The sequence below is a fragment of the Schistocerca serialis genome, unplaced genomic scaffold (genome assembly GCF_023864345.2).
Source record: "Schistocerca serialis cubense isolate TAMUIC-IGC-003099 unplaced genomic scaffold, iqSchSeri2.2 HiC_scaffold_546, whole genome shotgun sequence".
Lineage (NCBI taxonomy): Eukaryota > Metazoa > Arthropoda > Insecta > Orthoptera > Acrididae > Schistocerca > Schistocerca serialis.
In genome coordinates, this window is record NW_026048131.1 from 30001 (window position 1) to 36154 (window position 6154).

Below are 6154 nucleotides of genomic sequence, written 5' to 3' on the forward strand. Positions count from 1 at the left end.
TGTACAGAGATAGAACAGTTTCGACTGGAACTAGAGTAACCGTATACACGGCACTGATTAGTAATAGATGCAGAGCCATCAGAATACAGATAATATATACAACCGTCCCTATACATGCTGAAAGACTCTGCACACAATGAGAACCACACGTCAGCCAGACACTCTTATCACACACTACTCTCTTATCACACACAATATCTAACCACCAGCATGGAAGAACATCCAGTGCATCCTCTCCGCCACATGACACAATCCACACTATCATTACCAGACCGGGAGGTCCACCCAGAAAACACAATATCCCACCCTTCCGACATCCGCACATTGCTCAGCTAAGCCACGAACACCCACACATGTCCTACACAGTGGTGCACCCAACATCACAATACTGCCTCCTGTCACAGCACACAAACAATGGCAGGAATGAAAGACACAGATCTGCCACAACCATGGAATCGGAGCGCCGCCTGTCATGAGCCAAAAGTGCATCCTGACGTGACAAATCGGATAATACCGCAGGCATCCAATTACGATAATCACTATCAACGAACCTGCCGCCCCCCCCCCCAATACACCTTTCCCTACAACAATGTGTATCTGAACCTACGCTATATCGTACCTTAACCTAACCTATATCGTACCTTAACCTAACCTATATCGTACCTTAACCTAACCTATATCGTACCTTAACCTAACCTATATCGTACCTTAACCTAACCTATATCGTACCTTAACCTAACCTATATCGTACCTTAACCTAACCTATATCGTACCTTAACCTAACCTATATCGTACCTTAACCTAACCTATATCGTACCTTAACCTAACCTATATCGTGCCTTAACCTAACCTATATCGTGCCTTAACCTAACCTATATCGTGCCTTAACCTAACCTATATCGTGCCTTAACCTAACCTATATCGTGCCTTAACCTAACCTATATCGTGCCTTAACCTAACCTATATCGTGCCTTAACCTAACCTAATTTGTGCCTTAACCTAACCTAATTTGTGCCTTAACCTAACCTAATTTGTGCCTTAACCTAACCTAATTTGTGCCTTAACCTAACCTAATTTGTGCCTTAACCTAACCTAATTTGTGCCTTAACCTAACCTAATTTGTGCCTTAACCTAACCTAATTTGTGCCGTAACCTAACCTAATTTGTGCCGTAACGTAACCCATGTTGTGCCGTAACGTAACCCATGTTGTGCCGTAACGTAACCCATGTTGTGCCGTAACGTAACCCATGTTGTGCCGTAACGTAACCCATGTTGTGCCGTAACGTAACCCATGTTGTGCCGTAACGTAACCCATGTTGTGCCTTAACCTAACCCATGTTGTGCCTTAACCTAACCCATGTTGTGCCTTAACCTAACCCATGTTGTGCCTTAACCTAACCCATGTTGTGCCTTAACCTAACCCATGTTGTGCCTTAACCTAACCCATGTTGTGCCTTAACCTAACCCACGTTGTGCCTTAACCTAACCTACGTTGTGCCTTAACCTAACCCATGTTGTGCCTTAACCTAACCCATGTTGTGCCTTAACCTAACCCATGTTGTGCCTTAACCTAACCCATGTTGTGCCTTAACCTAACCCATGTTGTGCCTTAACCTAACCCATGTTGTGCCTTAACCTAACCCATGGTGTGCCTTAACCTAACCCATGTTGTGCCTTAACCTAACCCATGTTGTGCCTTAACCTAACCCACGTTGTGCCTTAACCTAACCCACGTTGTGCCTTAACCTAACCCACGTTGTGCCTTAACCTAACCCACGTTGTGCCTTAACCTAACCTACGTTGTGCCTTAACCTAACCCATGTTGTGCCTTAACCTAACCCATGTTGTGCCTTAACCTAACCCATGTTGTGCCTTAACCTAACCCATGTTGTGCCTTAACCTAACCCATGTTGTGCCTTAACCTAACCCATGGTGTGCCTTAACCTAACACATGGTGTGCCTTAACCTAACCCATGGTGTGCCTTAACCTAACCCATGGTGTGCCTTAACCTAACCCATGTTGTGCCTTAACCTAACCCATGTTGTGCCTTAACCTAACCCATGTTGTGCCTTAACCTAACCCATGTTGTGCCTTAACCTAACCCATGTTGTGCCTTAACCTAACCCATGTTGTGCCTTAACCTAACCCATGTTGTGCCTTAACCTAACCCATGTTGTGCCTTAACCTAACCCATGTTGTGCCTTAACCTAACCCATGTTGTGCCTTAACCTAACCCATGTTGTGCCTTAACCTAACCCATGTTGTGCCTTAACCTAACCCATGTTGTGCCTTAACCTAACCATGTTGTGCCTTAACCTAACCCATGTTGTGCCTTAACCTAACCCATGTTGTGCCTTAACCTAACCCATGTTGTGCCTTAACCTAACCCATGTTGTGCCTTAACCTAACCCATGTTGTGCCTTAACCTAACCCATGTTGTGCCTTAACCTAACCCATGTTGTGCCTTAACCTAACCCATGTTGTGCCTTAACCTAACCCATGTTGTGCCTTAACCTAACCCATGTTGTGCCTTAACCTAACCCATGTTGTGCCTTAACCTAACCCATGTTGTGCCTTAACCTAACCCATGTTGTGCCTTAACCTAACCCATGTTGTGCCTTAACCTAACCCATGTTGTGCCTTAACCTAACCCATGTTGTGCCTTAACCTAACCCATGTTGTGCCTTAACCTAACCCATGTTGTGCCTTAACCTAACCCATGTTGTGCCTTAACCTAACCCATGTTGTGCCTTAACCTAACCCATGTTGTGCCTTAACCTAACCCATGTTGTGCCTTAACCTAACCCATGTTGTGCCTTAACGTAACCCATGTTGTGCCTTAACGTAACCCATGTTGTGCCTTAACCTAACCTATAATGTGCCTTAACCTAACCTAAAGTGCGCCGTAACCTAAACTATATTGCGCCTTAACCTGACGCACGTTGTCGCTGAACCTGCTCTGTAATTGTTATGCAACCCGTTAAAGTAGTGTAGTGTTGCCTAACCGCAACCCTCGCAATATAGTTCGCTACTCGCACTGCCCGGTCCCCTGTGTATCGCGTCATGTTAAACACCTTGCAGGTGTTGCTGACTTTCCACATGCTCCTGCTATACACTGTAGTGTGGATAGCAGCAGGACGTACATGCCCCCCCCCCTTCCCCCCTGCCTTCGCAAGCTGGTCGGTGAGAAGTTTGCATGTTCAATGCCCTTCGCATGCCGACGTACTCAGCCTACGTTGTGGTACGGCCTGTCACCTGTCCGCCGATGTACGCAAAACCCACAAACTGTACTGCACATTGCTCCGTATGTACTGAATGATACATCGTGGCCCATGTGACCGTATGACGACAGCGCCTAGCAACGGCGGACCATACAGTCCAAATATTGTGCACGCAGCTACGTGTCGTCTCCCTATAAGAGCTGGATTGCAGTGTGGTACGCCATACAGACGTGTGGGAGGAACGGACGCCCTGGATGGCGATCAGCATGAGCAGTCTGTTGATGTAGTGGAGCGTGTATTCGGACGTAGTCGTCTCTTCTCACACACCGTGATAGCATGTTGCACCGCGTTCCACATCTGCGACATGCTGCAGAGGCGGGCTGACAGTCGTTCGCGCAATGGACACCGCATACGTACGGGGTCTACCTTCCACGTGTTCTCTAGGCGTGCACATGTTGTTGCGTCTATGTGGGCAGACGTAGTGTGTTGTGACACCTGACACAGGCATGCAATACTCGTTGCAAATGGCGATGGACGTGTACGTTTGCTGGTGACGTTACGCAAATGAACAACCGGTAACCCGTTGTGGTGCGGTTGTTCTCGCTAGAGGTGAATCAGTGTTGGCGACGATCGGTCGAGCTATTAACCGGTTGTTTCAGGGATACCCACCATGCCCACGAACGTGAAAGGGGACCCACCATGCCCACGAACGTGAAAGGGGATCTGGGTGTGAGGCGATACGCGGCGGTGGCTGGGTGGGACCGTCCCCCGGCCGGTGAGGGGGGGCCGCCCGGCGTGCTGGCAGCGCGGTGCGTGGGCGCACGCGCTACAGCCGGCTGGTGGGGGCGGCCGGTGGCAGGCGCGCCGGCCGACGGACGCGGCAGGCGGCGCAGCTGCGCGCCGGCGCCCCCTGCTCGCGGCGCCTTGCGGCCAAAGTAGGTCCTCGCGGGCCCGGTGCGAAGCGCGGGTGGCCATCTGCAGTGTGCTGGTCCGATTGAGGACTTTGTGCGCTGAGGATGCGCCGCCGCCCGGCGCTCGGCGCCGCGACGCCGTCTGCTGCTCGGTCGCCCCAGCGGTTCTCGCAGGTGGTTTGTATCGCAGCTGTGCGGACGTGTTGGCGCGTGCGCTGTGCTGGGAGAGTTCGCTTCGGCACCCAAGTAGGGCTTTTGTCCTTCTGTGGCGCTGGCGTTGGAGCTGCCGGTCACCGTAGGTGGCGCGTGTTGTCTCCCGCCGGCAATGCCACGACAGCACGCTCCCGGGCCTCTGTCGGCAGCGGCAAGCTCAGTTGGGAGCACGGGTGGTCGCACCTAAAGCGTCTACTCGCCTAACTCCGGGCGATTGCGCCTCTCTCGAACCCGACCAAGTACTTAGGACGGCGCTGCGCGCCGCCGGGACCTGAGAGGGTTTCGAGGTGTGTTGTGCAGGGGAGCTCAGCCTCCTCCTGTTTGCAGAATAATTGAGCGGACGCTTGCGTGTTCGCGCGGGCCCCCGGGACACACTCCCGGGCGGCCGGCTGCTCAGCTCTAGTTGACGCAGCTCCCTGGTTGATCCTGCCAGTAGTCATATGCTTGTCTCAAAGATTAAGCCATGCATGTCTCAGTACAAGCCGCATTAAGGTGAAACCGCGAATGGCTCATTAAATCAGTTATGGTTCCTTAGATCGTACCCACGTTACTTGGATAACTGTGGTAATTCTAGAGCTAATACATGCAAACAGAGTCCCGACCAGAGATGGAAGGGACGCTTTTATTAGATCAAAACCAATCGGTCGGCTCGTCCCGGTCCGTTTGCCTTGGTGACTCTGAATAACTTAGGGCTGATCGCACGGTCCTCGTACCGGCGACGCATCTTTCAAATGTCTGCCTTATCAACTGTCGATGGTAGGTTCTGCGCCTACCATGGTTGTAACGGGTAACGGGGAATCAGGGTTCGATTCCGGAGAGGGAGCCTGAGAAACGGCTACCACATCCAAGGAAGGCAGCAGGCGCGCAAATTACCCACTCCCGGCACGGGGAGGTAGTGACGAAAAATAACGATACGGGACTCATCCGAGGCCCCGTAATCGGAATGAGTACACTTTAAATCCTTTAACGAGTATCTATTGGAGGGCAAGTCTGGTGCCAGCAGCCGCGGTAATTCCAGCTCCAATAGCGTATATTAAAGTTGTTGCGGTTAAAAAGCTCGTAGTTGGATTTGTGTCCCACGCTGTTGGTTCACCGCCCGTCGGTGTTTAACTGGCATGTATCGTGGGACGTCCTGCCGGTGGGGCGAGCCGAAGGCGTGCGACCGCCTCGTGCGTGCTCGTGCGTCCCGAGGCGGACCCCGTTGAAATCCTACCAGGGTGCTCTTTATTGAGTGTCTCGGTGGGCCGGCACGTTTACTTTGAACAAATTAGAGTGCTTAAAGCAGGCAAGCCCGCCTGAATACTGTGTGCATGGAATAATGGAATAGGACCTCGGTTCTATTTTGTTGGTTTTCGGAACCCGAGGTAATGATTAATAGGGACAGGCGGGGGCATTCGTATTGCGACGTTAGAGGTGAAATTCTTGGATCGTCGCAAGACGAACAGAAGCGAAAGCATTTGCCAAGTATGTTTTCATTAATCAAGAACGAAAGTTAGAGGTTCGAAGGCGATCAGATACCGCCCTAGTTCTAACCATAAACGATGCCAGCCAGCGATCCGCCGCAGTTCCTCGATGACTCGGCGGGCAGCCTCCGGGAAACCAAAGCTTTTGGGTTCCGGGGGAAGTATGGTTGCAAAGCTGAAACTTAAAGGAATTGACGGAAGGGCACCACCAGGAGTGGAGCCTGCGGCTTAATTTGACTCAACACGGGAAACCTCACCAGGCCCGGGACACCGGAAGGATTGACAGATTGATAGCTCTTTCTTGATTCGGTGGGTGGTGGTGCATGGCCGTTCTTAGTTGGTGG